Source organism: Mus musculus, chromosome 11 (genome assembly GCF_000001635.26).
Source record: "Mus musculus strain C57BL/6J chromosome 11, GRCm38.p6 C57BL/6J".
Taxonomy (NCBI): Eukaryota; Metazoa; Chordata; class Mammalia; order Rodentia; family Muridae; genus Mus; species Mus musculus.
The window spans coordinates 23,061,501-23,078,851 of NC_000077.6; the positions used below are offsets into that span (position 1 = coordinate 23,061,501).

Genomic DNA, 17,351 nt, shown 5'->3' on the forward strand with positions numbered 1-17,351 from the left:
GGTTTTAAAGTCAATTTGCCACAGGTTACAAGTTACACATCTGAGTAGGGAGCCTCACCTGAAGGATTATCCTAATTGATAAGGTAAGGGTATTTCAGAAGGATGTTTACTCTTACCTGTTTCCAGTTTAGCCTCTCTCTTGCCACAAGTTATTATGTCCTGTTGTTGTGAGTGCTGCTGACTCTTTGCTGACAGTAGAGCCAGTATTCCCAAGCTTTCATTGTGGAATAGAGAACAGTGCCTATCCAAGGACCATCCAAACTCCTGGCACCAGATTGGAATTACTGAGGCTGACTTTATGGACTAAGAAACCATCAGTCATTCCATCCCCTCCCCTCCCCCAATGAGAGACAGCTATTCTGGGACTACTCTGACTTTTGAAGCTTGTGTTGTAGCATGAATGAGGAACGAATCTGTGGTTTTAAGTCCCTTGGATTTGGCAGGCATTTCTTACTACAGAATCAGCATCCTCTACTGATGGATGCCTTACTATAATCCTGCCCTCAGTAACTCAGGTCAAGAACAGTAGGGTGTGTGTGGGGGGGGCGGGGGGCAGAGGGGGGCGGGAGGGAATAGCAGAGAGAGGCCAGTATGCAGCTCATTCCTCTTTTCTCAGTATTTGGGAGACTGAAGTGGAAGGACCCTGACTTCAAGACCAGCCTGGGCATTATAGCATAACCTGGACTTAAAATTAAAGAAAAAAAAAAGATACTAGACACAGTTTAATCAGCACAGAAACTCAAAGATTTTCCTGTTGTCTTAAAACACCTAGATACATTCTAAAAGATGTTCTGGGGTAGAGAAATGTATCAACAGTTAAAAATACTTGTACAAATGAGAAAAGTACTCTGAAGGGGCACTTGTTTCTTCCCCCAACACTAAATAACTTAAAATTTGGACATAACAAGTCGCTAGTTATAAAATCAGAAACTTGAGCATGAAATAAATGCTTAGACCTAGTTAGCATTATAAATGCTTACATCTAGATTTCTTTTGTTGGTTTGTTAGATTTCTTTGACAGGGTCTTGCTATGTAGCCTTGGCTGCCTGGAGCTTGCATATAAAGCTGGCTATCTTTAACTTTGGGGAGACCCTCCTCTCCCTGTCTCCTGAGCCCGTACACTTGGTGAAACAATGGGACTCTTTCTGATTGTGGAAAGTTAAACAGGAAAATGTAATTGCTAGTGAGAGAACTAAGGGAAAAGGCCCCACAGAGAAGTCAAGATCAGGAAGGTCTTGTGGTAAAGGTGGGGTAACACCACTGTTTCCCAATTTTGTGGCTGAGGATTTAAAATAATCTGGTTTTAGAGATGAATCCTCTGACTTTTTTTCTCCATGAGACATGGCAGTGATTTGATTCCTGTCCTAGGATTTATGTCAGAACATTACCTCTCTTTCTGACTCATGTTTGGGAAAACCGGGACAAGTCTCCAATGCTAATACATGTGGTAATCTCCACCTGTCTTGGGAGGTAGGGTCTGTTCAAAATTGCCTCACTGATGACTGAATACCAAACCAGAAAGTTATTTTTTTCCTACTAGATACATCTATAAAGAACATGTATTAGGCATTGTAAGATTAACAATAATAAAATACAGCAAGTTCAACTCTATATCGCCCTACAAAAGGTATGTGAATATGATTTCTCCTCTGCAAGTGCTAACCAGGCCCAACCTGCCTTAGATTCTGAGACCAGACAAGATCAGTGCATTCGGAGTAGTATAGCCATAATCTGGTCTCTAAACAATAATGTACTGCATTGTACTCAGCTTTCTGGTGACGTGAGGTGACACAAGGTCAATGTGAAGAGATCAAATGAGGTGAATGACTAAGCATTTGTCAGGAACTGTGGCAACCGATTTGTAGTTCAAGGTGACAGCAAAACTAGCACAGATCCATTTCCTTCTTCACAATTTGTTTTCCGACCTAGACTGGAACTTGCTATATAAGGAAGGGTGGCCTTGAACTCTCCGTGCTCCTGCCTCCACTTGACAAGCACTGTGATGTCGCATGAGCCACCATGACTAGTTTTCTTTAAAATTTCTGTTAAGAATTTGTAGATCTTAGTTACTTTAGCACTCGGCATTTTTTCCTCTCCTTATGGGGTCAGTTCAAGGAAGCACTTCATGACTTCTCTTTGGCATATTCAAATTGTCAGAATCACTACTCACAAATGCTCCGGCCACTGCTAAACATGAGCACTGTGACACCCTGACAGTTCATCTGATAACCAAGACTGGGGCAAACCTAAGAAGCCCTCATTTCACTTGCTCTCAGTGGGCTTTAAGTCAGATGTGAGGCACACAGCACACTCATGTCATTCCAGCACTCAGGAGGCAGAGCCAAGGGGACTGCAAGTTTCAGGATACATAGTGAATCCTTGTCTCAAAAAAAAAAAAAAATCACTAATTTTAAGATGGCAAACATTGTAGCTTCAGTAATTGGAAGCTGGGAGGTAGGCAAATGGCCTAGTTGAGTAACACAGCTAACTGACTAAGGGAGAGCAGCATCTGTATCGTGGAATTGCTGCATTAAGGGATGAGTCACAGCCTGTGAAGGATGGGGCAGAAGGCAGGAGACTGTCACTGATGTGTTTATGAAAAGATAAAGAAAGAGGAGATATGTTCTACGGGGTGTAAGTGAAGTGTGGGGGAAGGGGATGTCTCAGCAGGCCCATGCCAAGGCATCCCTTCCCCCTGAGAAACCAGCCAAACAACGGTATAGTATAGAATAGAGTTTATTCAGGGCATGGGGAGGGGAGTTAAGAGGGTAGTAGAGGCAGAGAAAGGCAGAGAAAGAGAGTAGAGAAGTAGAGGCCAGGCATGAACACATGGAGAGACCAGGAAGGTAAAGGGGAAGGGAAGAGCCCAAGAGGGCAAGAGAGCAAAGAGGGGGCAAGCAGCCCCTTTTATAGTGGGTCAGGCCTACCTGGCTGTTGCCAGGTTACCGTGGGGAGGAGCATACCCAGCTGTTGCTAGGTAACTGTGGGTTGGAGCTTAGACTGAATGCTAATAGTCAGCCGGGTGTGGTGGCCACACACCTTTAATCCCAGCACTTGGGAGGCAGAGGAGGGTGGATTTCTGAGTTCGAGGCCAGCATGGTCTACAAAGTGAATTCCAGGACAGCCAGGGCTACACAGAGAAACCCTGACTCAAAAAAAAAAAAAAAAAAAAAAAAAAAAGGAATACTAATAGTCATGCTATGCAGAATGATGCATAATTTACAACTTATGAATCACTTATTTCTGGAACTTTCAAATTAACACTTCAGAGTGCTGGTGAGTGTGGGAAATGAAGCCACAGACAGTGAAGTGTAGATGAGAGCGACTATTGCAGCCTAGAGAACATCTCCTCCTTCCAGAAAAGGGCAGAGTCACTCTGGAAGCAATTTAGAGATCTTTAGGCTGCTGCTGCTTCTATGAGGGACAAGGAGGCTTTCCTCTGGTTTCTAGAAGGCAGGGCCTACAGAGAGAGGTGAGGCCTATGTAGAGGCCTGCATAAACTGATTATGTAGGCAGTTTACTACTTTGAAGACAGTAAGAATGGATGAATTCGGGAGCCAGGCCATTTTGTTAGAATAGTAAAAATGTCACCTTGAGGTATGAAATCAGAGGCCCTTTTATAGAGAGGCTCTTCTCTAGCTGAGGTTACTGAGTGCTGCTAAGAACAGTCAATAGGAGAAAGTCAGTACTCACCAGTCAGTATAGACTTTCCTTTGATCAGGTTTTGTTTAAAAACCCAGGCCCTCTCATTTAACTTCCCCACCAAATACATACCTTCTTTCTCACAGAACTGGGGTGACTTGAACCAGTTCTAGCCAGACTGTACAGACTTCTAATCAGCTCCCTGATCTTCTCTCAGTCCCCTCCCACTGAGGTGGTAGCTCCACTCTGTGAGCCTTTCTGCAGTTGCTTTACCCCCACTTCCCTCTGAAGTCCTGGGAAATCAACATGTGGCCTTGCACATGGAGATTTTATTTTGATATAGGATCTAAGTTGCCCAACTGGTCTTGAGTTTGTCATCCCTTTGCCTCAACCCCCAGGACAGTTTGGGAACACAGGCCAATACCACCATACCTCAATGCTTTACTCTGACAGCCCTCTTCCGCTCCACTTAGATCCTGTCTTTTTTTTTTTTCCAGTAAGACTGCATTAACACTGTTGTCTTCGGGCTTGATAGCTTTTGTATTTCCTCAATTTAAACAGTGTTCACAGAAAACAAACCTATTTAAGTGTTCTTGCGTTGAACCAAAATCCCCTTTGAGGTGTGTTTGTTTTTTAAATTGAGAATTTGAGCTGGTGAGATGGCTCAGCAAGTGTTTGCCACCAAGCTTCACAAAATGGCCAGAGTCCAATCTCCAGAATACACATGGTGGAAGGACAGAACCAACTTCTGAAAGCTGTCCTCTGATGTACACACAAATATATGTGCATAAACACGAATGTTACACAACTATTTTAAAAATCAATGATATAACTATAGACTATTTAATGTGAAAAAAATGTTCATAATATATTTTCCCCCAAAATCTTTGGTTTTCCTGATTGAAATGAAAAAATATATTTTAGGGCTTTGTTTTGTTTTTTGCAAAAAGTAACAAACATATGGTCATTTGATGGTAATCCAACTCATAAGCAAGTAATCCCCTCAGAATCCTGACCTCCAAACAGGCTGGCTTCTGCTTCTCTATCAAATGTACTGTTTACTGACTCCATAATCATTACCATGAGGGAGAACACATGTTAGCACTACGATATTAACAGGCATTAACTCTGGGCAGAGGAATTCATGGCTTCTCTTTTTCCAGTGTGTTCTCATGTTTCTGTGTGTATGCAGGGGTGGGTGACAGAGGACAAATTTCAGGAGATGCTGCTCTCATTCCACCATGTGGAACCTGGAGCCTGAACTGAGGTAGTCAGGCTCACTGCCATGCCCTCTTCCCACCAGCAACCTCACACACCACTTTCTAACATTTCTAACTAAACACACTAGTTTAATTTTCGAACAATTTTAGGAAAAAACTCATAATCGAAAAAAATAACTGTGTGTGTGAGAGCACATGCCTGTAACTGCCCTGGAACTAGTCTCACAGCGGTTGTGAGCTGCCCTTCATGGATGCTGGGCATCAAAGTGGCTCTCTGTAAGAGCAAGAAATACTCCTAACCACTGAATCATCTTCCCACCCACAAAAAAATCCTCATAATTAGAAATTTAAGGTCTCATACTTAAAATACACATTAGTTAGTCCAACTTGATTTTGCGAATTTTCATTTAAAAAACCCTCAAGATGTAGTTAAAGGTCCTGATGTTTACAAGTAAAACCTCTTAAAATTCTGTTCTTGCTAATGGGTAAATATCATTTAAGTATAATGTTTCTATCAGTTACATAATTTATGTTAAGCCAGGCAAGGATATATGCCATAATTAATAAACGGGCATCCTTCTGATTTTTTTCCTTTGCCCATTATTTAACTGGTTGGTTTGAAAATGTCTGACTTGGTAGTCCTATGTGGCTTCCAGGCCTTCCAAAGTTTTTCGCCCCCCAAACTTCATGATTCTTGTCTGCTCTGTGAAATTATATATAGTTTTATGTCAAACTTACCACTCAATCCCTATGGAGTTTTTTAGTCAAGACAATGCATTTACATTGCTTTACTTCAATTTTTTTCTGCTAGGGACTAAACACTGAGCCTGTAAACATGACTATAGACAACTGTCACTTAGCTGACTCTCCTGAGCTGCAGACTACACCTTACATTCTACATTCACAGTCCATGTTCCCAAACTTCAGCCAGGCGTGGCGGCACAAGGCGGGAATTCTGCTCTGAGAAGCCGAGAAAACTAAGCTCCAGGCCAACCTGGGTTACAGAGTAAACCCAGTTTCTAAAACAAATCTCCTATCAGCTCTTCTACTCAAATGTCCTGCTAATGCCTCAAAACCAAAATCCATTCGTTTCAACACACATCATTCCAAATTGGTTATCAACCTTCATCCCAAACAGGTTTGTTCTATTTGGTTTTCCAATAGAGTGATTGGCCGAGGTGTCTCCATACTCAGCGTCTGGGTCTGGAGGATGGCCGTTTTGTCCCGATGCTCCTCACTCTTCCTCAAGGGCTAGCCTGAGCCTTCTTTCTGCAGAACCTGGCCTCGTCTCCCTCCACCTCCCATCCTAGGGCTCTGAGGAAAGCCTCGCTTGCCCCTGGGTCCTACCAACCAGGAGCACGAACGCGCCTTGCGAACTCGCGTCAGCACTGCCCTAGACCTTCAGTCAGGGTACAGATCACCTCGCCCACTAGCGCTGAGCGCACCGGGCTGGACCGCCTCTGCACACGCGCACAGCGGCAGGGCCGCTCTAGGCACGCAGCGCGGTCCTGTCTCGTTGGTACCGGCGCTGACGGCGCCCGCCCTGTACGCTGGAGCGGGAGGCTGTCCTGCGTGCTGTTCCCACGCTCTTCTCCACACCTCCGCAATAAAGGCGCGGGCGGCGCGCACTCCAGCGGGAAGAGGGATCGCACTTCCTCAGAAGGCTAGAGGTCCCTCCCTCAGCCGTCACGGCTCCCCCCCATCCCCCGTGGCCCTTAATCCCCTGGTGCGGGGGCTTGTTTCTAAGGCGCTGAGCCCTTCACCTTTCCGGAGCCCGGCATGGTGCTGGCAACGCCTCTCTCATCGCCTCGTTTTAAAAATAATGCGTTAAAAAAATTCAGTTTGCTATGCGAACAGCATTCCAACAGTACACAATTATATCCGAAATAGTTAAGCAATAAAAGAAAAAAAAAATGACGGGCGTTGTTGAGGCAGGAGGATTACTGCGAATTCTACTCCACCTTGGGCTACATACCGAGATTGTGTCAAAAACCACGGAGTGGGGGAAATTAAGTGAAGTAATCGTCTACGTTGGGAACCAAAGGTATAGTCAAGGTCAGCTTGAGACATGCCTGGGCTACCTAAGGTGGCTCTGCCCACCAGAGTGGGACACAAAACCCACAAGGATGAGGGTATTGTCATACTGCTATGTAAATGTAGAGTTTTCAAATATGCACAAAGGGGTTTTTGGTACCTGTTTTTCCAGGTCTTAGATACATTTTAAGTGGTCGTATGGCTATTCTAGTTGTTTAAAGAACCCATAGTTACTGGGCTTTTAAGGTATTTACAATTTTTCATTTCTACAAGCAGTGATAGATTGCTAGATCAAAGGGAATGCCCATTTGTAAGATTCTGAACCTTAACAGAGGCTTCCTAGAAGTGTTCTTATTAAAATGCATTTTCCCAGTAAGTATTAGAATGCTGCGTGACAGCATGAATCATTCTGTTACTAGTCAGCCTTTTGTCAGACTCTTGTATGAATTTGCATTTTGTTACCTAGGTATAAAACTGAATACTTTCCATATACTTACTGGTTCTTTATGAATTCCTTGCTTATAAGTTGTTTTCTTTATATTCGAGGTATTAACATTTTTAAAACTTACAGTGCTTTTGTATATTAGCAATATTAACTTTTATTTAAAGATTGCAAAAATCGTTTGGCTATTAAAGCCAGTAAGGTTTAGTTTGTGAAAGGTTTTAACTTTGTGGTAGGCATACCTAATCAAGCTTCCGTCCCTCTCCAACTCCCTGCTTACCTGATTGCATTTCCGTATACACTTGCAGGGTTTTTATTGTACATGTGCACATATGTCGTTTACTTCATTTGAAGTTTACTTAAAAGGAGTAGTCTTGCACGCGCTCGACTGGCCAGGAAGAACTGGTGCTGCTTTTATAGGCCTAGGAGGGGCGTGTCTCACACCCGGATTGGTTATGCACTAAGCCTCATTTGCATGTTCCTCATCTGATTGGCTACTCTCTCTCAGTACCTTACAGAACCTCATTATCATACCTCATTTGCATGTCTCACATCTGATTGGTTATACTCTCCGTACCTTACAGAACCTCATTATCATGCCTGGGCCAGGCAGTGTCTTTGCAAAAAACTTTACTGCATATGTACACATTGGTTGTTTGTCCAATCTTATGCGTGGTGGCCAGCAGTAGTCAGTGCCACTCTGCAACGGCACATGTGGCTTCCCACAGAGTAGGAGTTTTCAAAAAGCTTCTCTTTTTTTTTTTTTCTTCCAAGACAGGGTTTCTCTGTGTAGCCCTGGCTGTCCTGGAACTCACTTTGTAGACCAGGCTGGCCTCAAACTCAGAAATCCACTTGCCTCTGCCTCCCGAGTGCTGGGATTAAAGGCGTGCGCCACCATGCCGGGCCATAAAAAGCTTTTTTAAAAAAGGGCTGGTGAGATGGCTTGGCTGGTAAAGGCCCTTGCTTTGAAGCCTCGGGTCCTGAGTTGGATCCTTAGAACCCACATAGTGGAAGGAGAGAACCAACTCTGACAAGTTGTGATATGCATCTCTTTCCACATAGTAAAATAATGTAATAAAATGTAAAAGGGAAAAGAGGGGCTGGAGATGTAGTTCAGTGATAAAGTATGTTGCCTAGAATCTTCCAGATCCTAGATACGATGCTCAGTTATGGCAGAGGCAGGCAGATCTCTTGAGTTTGAGGCCAGCCTGATCTACAGAGTGAGTTCCAGAACAGCCAGGGATACACAGAGATACACAGAGAAACCCTGTCTCAGAGAGAGAGAGAGAGAGAGACAGACAGACAGACAGACAGACAGAAAAGAAAATGCTGCTTTTACAAAACCCTAACTTTCCAAATGTGCCTTTCCGTTTATTCCATTGATTTGCTACTGAACAGTAATACTGTTTCAGTGAATCTTTAAAAAATTGTTTTATTCTGAATTTGTATATATTATTGTGTGAGTGTATGTGCAAGTGTGTGTGTGCATGCACGTGCATGAGAGAATATGTTTAAGTGTGTGTATGTTTGTATGTGTGTGTATGTATGTATGTGTGTCAGTGTGTATGTATGCGCATGTGTGTATGCATATATGTGTGTCAGTGTGCATGTGCATGTGTATGTATATATGTATGTGTGTCATTAGTATGTGTGCGCACATGTGTGTGTATTAGAGGAAAGTGTCATGGAACTGCTTCATTCCTCCACCTTTACATGGGATCCAGGAATTGAACTCGGGTTGTCAGATTTTGTACTAAGTGCTTTTATCTGCTGAACCATTTTCTTGGCCATCAAATTTTAAAAATATATTTATTATTATTTGTGTGTGGATGATGAGAAGGCACGTGTGCCATGAGATGCATGTGGAAGTCAGGGGACAACTCTGTGGACTTGCCTCTCCCCTTTTACTTTTCGTGTGTGGGACACTCGGTGTGAGCATCCCTGCAAATGCTATGGCAGGCAGAGCAGTAACGGGAGTGACGTCCGTGTGAGGCAAGAAAGACATCTGCTTCAGCTCCACTCAGTAGCTGCTGTCCGTTCACACCTCTAAAGTCTGATCTTGGGCAGTTTATTCTAGGCACATTTAAGTACAGTACAGCTTTGGAAAAAGTTTCCTGGTAACAGTTAACCAAATCCCATGTGCATGTTAAAGCTCAAGGCATGACTACATTGAAACCCTTTTGTAAAGTCCATATGACATCTTCCATGAAGATGGGGTCTATTGACTGGGAAACAGTGCTCAAACTAGAGGTCTCTGGAGTAAGAGTCTGGGATGAACATAATAGTCAGTGGGATTCAGGTGTGGCCTGGCCCCACAGGTCACACAGATCACCAAGCTATTTACTACTTCCATTCCTAGCCTTCTGGGCAGAACAGGTTATATATCTCTTCTCTTGAATAGATAACCCTTCGAGTTTAACATTCCTACCTTTCCTAGTGCTTTATCTGTGAGCACAAGGACCCCATTTCCTCTACAACTTAGGTCAATAGGCTTGTGGGTCAAGTGCTTTTTTCTGGTTGAACAATCTCACTGGCTCTGTTTAATGCACCTTTAGTTTTTAAAGTTTCAGTAGTGCGAATCCCTGATAACAGTCTTTAATTATTATTATTATTTATATATTTATTTTTATTTATTTATTTATTTATTGTTTTTTTTTTTTTTGAGACAGGGTTTCTCTGTGTAGCCCTGGCTGTCCTGGAACTCACTTTGTAGACCAGGCTAGCCTCGAACTCAGAAATCCGCCTGCCTCTGCCTCCCAAGTGCTGGGATTAAAGGCGTGCGCCATCACGACCGGTTGATAACAGTCTTAAGAACTAGATAGGTGTAATGGTGCATGCCTTTAAGCACTTGGGAAGCAAGTTCAAGACCAGCCAGAGCTACCTAGTGAGACCCAAGACTTACGATTTTGGTTGGAATTTGTATTAGTTTTCTTATTGTTTGTGATGACTAGGCAACTTTGGGGAAGAAAGCTTATTTCAGATTATACTTGAGGAATACAGTCTGCCATGCAGGTAAGAGGATGAGGGGACGGCAGGAGGCGTGTGAGGCAGCTGATCACATGTGTCTGCGGGAGAAGCAGAGAGATCAGTTCTGGTGTTCAACTTACTTTTTATTCAGTCTGGGCCTCCTTTGATGCAATGGTGCCCCCATATTTCAGGTAGATTTCCTTCAGTTAACTCAATCTAGAGAATTCCTCACTGACTGACTTACCTAGAGGCTTGTCTCCTAGGTTATTCCAAATTCTTGCAAGTTGACAGCTAGTATTAACCTTCGCAACTTCAACCCTAGTCATTTTGACAGCCACACATCATTTTTATGTCATAGGACTTTTCAACCCCTTGTGGCTCTGGCTCATGGCCATCTCCTAATGCTAAAGACATTCAGTCCCACTTTGCATTCCACAAGGTGGAACCCTTCATGGCTGCCCTCAGGACACCCTTCCTGCTCCAGGTTCCTTCCTTCCTTCCTTCCTTCCTTCCTTCCTTCCTTCCTTCCTCCCTCCCTCCCTCCCTCCCTCCCTCCCTCCCTCCCTTTCTTCTTTTCTTTTCTTTCTTTTTGAATAATTTATTTTATTTTATGTGCACTGGTGTTTTGCCTGCATGTGTGTCTGTATCTGGTTGTCAGAAGTCCTGTAGCTGGAATTATAGATGGTGGTGTCATGTGGGTGCTGGGAATTCAACCCAGGTCTTCTGGAAGAGCAGCCAGGGCTCTTAGTGAGCCGTCTCTCCAGCCCTCTGGGTTTCTTTTTAATCGCACTAATCTGTTTAACAACTGCTTTGAGACATACTATGTTTGTAACTTTAAAGTTGCTCTCACTTGCTCCCGATTTTGCTCTCTCTACTAAGGATCCGAAGAGCAGTGAACAGCACACACAGCATGAATGCTGCCTTGTTTTGAAAGTTCTTCCATCAGAAACATTAGGATTTGGACTTTGTGTTGCTCAAGTTCTCAGGATGTGGGCTGGATGTAGTCTCTGTGCTTAGAACCTCATGAGCTAGGTCTCCACTGAGGCATTGCTCTTGGCATTGTTGTTTTTCAGATTCCAAGAAAATGCCCCAATGTGTGCTGCTTCTAGGATCCTAGAGATCCAAAGACTCCTGCATCCTTCCACAAACCTTTTACATCACCTGAGATCTACATAACTGTGTTTATGACAGCAACAGCTCCACTTCTAAGTACCAACTTGTCAGAACACGAAAGAATGGAGTCGTATGAAGATATTAGTGCTTGTGAGGAAACGCCAAGAAAACGCGAGCCTTGTGATCTCAGTTCCTTCAAACATGGCGCCATTCTTAGAATGTGCGTTCATGCTTCTCCCAGATGTAGCCCGTAGAGTGGGTTCGCTTCAGATTACTCATTAAACTGCCTATTGTTATTTGCTTATATGCCTTTATGGAAAACATGTTTTTGCCATGTGCAATTTGTCCTTGTGATTGCACACTTTACCATGTGACTCCTCTGAACACTCAGAGTATAAATTGAATGGTTCTCTGAAGAAAGCTGGCTATTGGATGAGACTTTAGTGTGCCTCATTTATCAGCTGCACTCTCTCAGGTCCCATCACCTCCGGGGCAGCGACACCAGCTTTCTGTCTAGTTACTTGCTTTATTGCCATGAAAAGAGAGCCAAAGCAACAGAAGGAGTAAAGGATTTCCTGTGCTTTCTGTTTTACTGAAAGTTCACCATGGGGGTGAAGCCATGGCAGCAGAGCAGGAGTGTACTGCATCTGTGTGCAAGGAGCAGAGAGAGATGAAGGCTCACCATGGAGGTGAAGGCAGTGGGGCAGGAGGAGCACTGCATCTGTGTGCAGGGAGCAGAGAGAGATGAAGGCTCACCATGGAGGTGAAGGCAGTGGGGCAGGAGGAGCACTGCATCTGTGTGCAGGGAGCAGAGAGAGATGAAAGCTCACCATGGAGGTGAAGGCAGTGGGGCAGGAGGAGCACTGCATCTGTGTGCAGGGAGCAGAGAGAGATGAAGGCTCACCATGGAGGTGAAGGCAGTGGGGCAGGAGGCGCACTGCATCTGTGTGCAGGGAGCAGAGAGAGATGAAGGAATGCTGATGTTTAGCTTTCTTCTTTTTATTTATTGTAGAAACCCTGCTTTTGCCCACATTTAGATGGGCTTTTCCCACCTCAGTAACTCAGCATAGACACTTCCTAACATAATGTCCATGGCCTTCCCTTCTAGGTGTTTTAGATTTTGTCAAGTTGGTGACGTTAATCATCAAGAATTGTATTAAAATTCCAGATCATGGAAAATGGATGTTATGTAAATTAATTTTATTTTTGCAATACTAATGATTGATCCCAGAGTCTTGCATGTGCTACCAAGTGCTGAACCACTGAGCTACACTCCCAAAGAAGAAACAGATTCTTTATAAAGGTAATATAGACATCGGTTGTACCAAGTGCTTCATTTGTGTTCGGTTGTTTATATGAGACACTGTGTCATGTAGTCCAAGTGCCCAGGCCATTGAACTTTTGACCCTCCTGCCTCAGACCTGCTAGTATTAGAGGCTTAAGCCACCACACAAACTGAGCAGTGGTCTCTCTTATGTTAATTCATTTAATTCACAGAGCCTCACTGCTATTGCTAACTTGACCGGACCCTCCCCACCTCTGTCATGGGTAGCTGAAACAGAGGTTATAGAAAACTGATTCAAACTAATTCAGTCTGATTTTTCTCTCCCAGAATTTATAGGTAGGTTTAGTTAGTTTCAACCTAGAAAGGTATGACACAGACAAACAGACCTTTGAGCCACACACAGTCGGATGTGGGAATCTTTGAAGGAGTGCACAGACTTACCCACGTCTCCAAATAAACTGCTAATTTAAGCCCACCCAAACCACCTCTGGCATAAAACACTGGTTTTGCAAGTTTTCAAGTAGCAGTTTCTCCCCATGTATCCTATAAATTTCTTATTTAATTCATTTGTTTCTTTTTTCCCTCTTTACAATTGTAACTGCTTATTCATAGCCCCCTTTACGTCAATCTGTAGAAATTCTTTCATCAGCTGAGACGGCAAACGTCAGTGGCGTATAAATGTGACATCAGCCTTTGAAGTGCATTCCAGAACAATGTTTCCTATTGGATCGTTCCGTTCTATAACTCAGTTTTGGTGGTGATTCATATGAGGATGACAGTGATTCATCTGATTTCAGTGAGCCACAGGATCTCAAAGAAGAACCTCACGTCCTACAGCCCAATTTAAAAAGAAGTTCTCACATCTGAGTAAGAGCAGTTACATTCCAATACATTAAACAGAGCCAGGCAGAGTGACTCATGCCTGGAGCCCCAGCATCCCAGAGGCAGGAAGGTTAAGAGTTCAAGGCCAGCCTGCACTACAAAGACTACGGGCTCTGTCTCAAAAACAAACAAACAAACAAACAAACAAACACAAGCAGCAGTAACAACAACAACCACCACCACTAAAGCACACTTTGGAATGAAGAAAGCCATTTTCAAGAGGACTACTTTTTACTTATAAGATGGTAATCAGTAGAGGACACAACTGAATAAGGGTCTGCAATAGAAGAGTCAACGTTGAAAGGAAATTGATATTTCATTATTAATGCGAGCACATGATTCTTTCCCAAAGTCTGTCTTACCAGACAGATTTAAGAACACAATTGCTGGGGTTTTAGACATCATATAATGTATCACATAATCCAATGCCGCCTACTGCAGAACCTCACTGGAGATGGACCACCATGTTCAATAAAAAAAATGTCAAGCAGAAACAAGTGTCAGCTCTAGCTAGAAGCAGTAAGGTCTAGAGATAGTCACACACCTCTTCAGGTCAGGTTTGGTTTCTGAGTGAGATTGTCATGAACTTAGGAAAATGTTTAGCTTTCTAGAGGTGGGGAGTTTTTTTTCGGGATTTAGGTAATGGCTTCAAGCTACACATTTAAACTTCAGCAGTTAGTTTGCCTGGCCAGCTCTGGAGTCAGCTAAGAGTTTCTTTGAAGTCCTGCTTGTGCCAGACACCCCTGTGGTTTGGACTGTTTAGTCTGAAGGCAAAAAACACAGTTTCAGGGGAAGAAAATACAGACTGTGAAGTAGTTATCAAAAGTAATGGGTCCAGTTCTGACCAGCTGCACCTCTGACCCTGTGGTCCATTGCTACTCATTGTGGGGGTTGGTTTAAAAGAGTTGCAGTTTAGATTGTAAAACTTCCTAGTGGGTCCTTAGATTTTTGCTATATATTTTTCTTAAAAAGTTATTACGTGTGTGTGTGTGTGTGCCTTTGTATGTGCCTATGTGAGTTTATAGGCACCATGTGAGTACAGGTGCCGACAGAGACCAGAAGAGAGTGTCAGGTGCTCTGAAGCTGAAGTTATGGAGTGTGAGCCGTCTAATGGGGGTACTGGAGACTGAACCTGGGTCCTCTGCAGGAACAGTGTGCATGTTCAACCACTGAGCCATCCCTCTTGCCCCTGGCCTAATTTTTCTTAAACCTCTCAATGAAACAATCTGTCCTTCATGCGTCTATTCTTTATTTCTATGTAGAAGTATTTAGTCCTATGGCTGGTTTACCAATGTTTCACCAAATCTTTAAAAGTATAAAAATTAATGAATTTATTCAGTAAGGTAAACTGAGTGCATGCTTTGTTGGGTTCCAAGCTACATGATGAGAAACACTTATTAAGATTTTCAGAGCCAGTGAGGTAGCTTAGACAGTAGGGATGCCACATGAGCCTAGTGATCTGAATTCAGTGCTCTGAACCCACTGAAGATCAGGGGAGAGAACTGGCTTTTCAGAGTCATTCTCTAATATCCACATGTACATAGTAGCACACAGGCATGCTCTCTTGTACACTTTCTCTCTCTCCCTCCCTCTCCCACTTCCTCCCTCTCTGACTTCCTCCCTCTCTCACTTCCTCCCTCTCCCACTTCCTCCTTCTCCCTCTTCCTTCCTCCTTTCTCCTTTCCTCAACCTCTCTAATAATCAAAAGGGCATTACAATACTTGTTTTAGGTGATATGACAGGTAAGCATAGTGGGCCATGGAATACCATGCTCTGGGCTAAGGAGACTGAATGCTGAATAAATCAGAGGGGTAATTCAGAAGGGAAACTTAAAAGAACTGTAAGATAGTGTGTTAGTCAGTGTAATACTGCTAAGAAGAGACACCACAACTGTGGCAACTCTTTTAAGGAAAACATTTAATTAGGGCTTGCTTAAAGTTTCAGAAGTTTAGCCCACTGCCACTATGGTGGGAAGCACAGCACCACACAGGCAGACATGGTGCTGAAAAAGTACCTAAGGGTTATAGTCAGCTTTCTCAATATTATGTTTATATTCATACATGAGAGCTGCTCTCAGCCTGGGTTAGAGACACTTCATTTTGCAGTGGCTGTTAGATAGGGAGCCAACTCCTGCCATCCTCATCTGAGGTATCTGGGATTGAAACTCTCCTGGACCCTTCCCCTATAATCCTAGGCCATTACAGTCCCACACCAGTCCTCAAGTATAAATTCCATATAGTTATACAAATGGTACACAGGAACTCTCTATATAGAAACTCACAACTGGCCAAAACATGGAGTGTAAGTGACCACTAAGAGTTCAGCATTAAGTGGAACACTTCCATTGCTTCCTCCAGAACTCAAAGCACTGTGGTGGGTGTAGGGAAAGAAAGTGAGAGCTAGAGGAGGCAAGAAGCACTGGGACACACTGCTAGAGCATTGTGACAGACTGTGAGGGGACACAGTGCCCAGGAGCTACAGTTACCTAATGGTTGCTAGAGGAGGGGAAGATAAATCCCAGCTTGTGCTTATACAAGAGAAGCTACTTCAATGCAGCAGGGCCTCACTGGCTCACAGACACATGTGGAAAGATGGGAAGGGGGTGCTGTTGGGAAAAAGTGGCTTTTCTGGAAGGGGTAAAAGAAGATAATCTGCTCAAAGTAGACACACACTGGAAACTGTGAGAGAAAAGGGAAACTAAAAGGTTAATTCTGTGACTGTATAACATCTATGAAACAAACAAACTATAGGGATGGAGACCAGATGACAGGTTTCCAGCGTTTGGAAGGAAGTCAGTATAGTCCTAAAAGAGCATTTCTATAAAGCCCAGTGTGGCGGTGTACACCTATAATTCTAGCACTTGTGAGGATGAAGCAGAAGAATCATCTACTCCAAACGAGCCCAGGCTGCACAGATTATGTCTCAAAAACAAACAAACAAACAAACAAACAAATAAAAAGGACAATACTTTAGTCTAGATCTGGGATGTTCTCCAAATACCAGTGTGTTGAAGGCTCAGGTCCAGCACCACTTTACTGGGAGGAAACATTAAGTGTGGCCTCGTTGAACATCGTTGGAGTAGGCTGGGGAAGGAGATCAAAGGAACCTAACTTTCAAAACCATAAGCTAAAATAAACCTTTCTACAAACTAACTCTCAAGTATTTGTTACAGTTCTGGGAAGCGGACTGACCCCAGTCATGAAGGCCTGTGGAGAAACAGTCCTGGAAATCTTCTGGGCCTTGGCTGATTGATGTCAATGTCTCAGCTGTGACATTTGTTATAGTTATACAAATGGTACACAGGAACTCTCTATTATTTAAAACAATTTCATGTAAATATAGTAATTTCAAAATAATGAATTTTAGAACAGTGTTCTGAAGAATAATCAGGGCAACTAAGGGGGCAGAGATGAGAGCAATTATTCTGTATAGGAGAGTTTGGAAAGTCTTCAACTGAAACACATTACCGTATTACCCATGGATACCTGGAGAATCCCAGAAGGAGGACCCTGGGGTGGGACCTCACAAACTCTTCCTTCACCCACATTAGAATGTCAATAGCCCAGACTTGTACAGATAATCTGTGCTGCTATAAGTTTATGCTTGCAACATTATGGGAGGTTCAAGGACTAGTGTGGGACTGTAATGGCCTAGGATTACAGAGGAAGAATCCAGGAGAGTTTCAATCCCAGGCCTCAGGCAGCATGGAGTTGGCTCTCTCCCAGCTCCCATCCTGGCACCATAAAGTTGACTCCCCCATCATCAA

General features: G+C 43.5%; 1 long non-coding RNA gene across 2 annotated transcripts; it reads left to right on the forward strand.

Moving 5' to 3' along the window:
• The first annotated feature begins 3,563 nt into the window (after positions 1-3,563).
• On the forward strand, positions 3,564-14,810 carry Gm12059. 2 transcript variants are annotated; one of them, XR_872307.2, is made up of 2 exons: positions 3,564-6,917; positions 11,379-14,810. It is a non-coding gene; the product is annotated as a predicted gene 12059 (long non-coding RNA). The 2 variants fall into 2 exon arrangements; XR_381097.4 differs by having other exon boundaries at positions 3,564-6,906.
• The last annotated feature ends 2,541 nt before the right edge of the window (positions 14,811-17,351 follow it).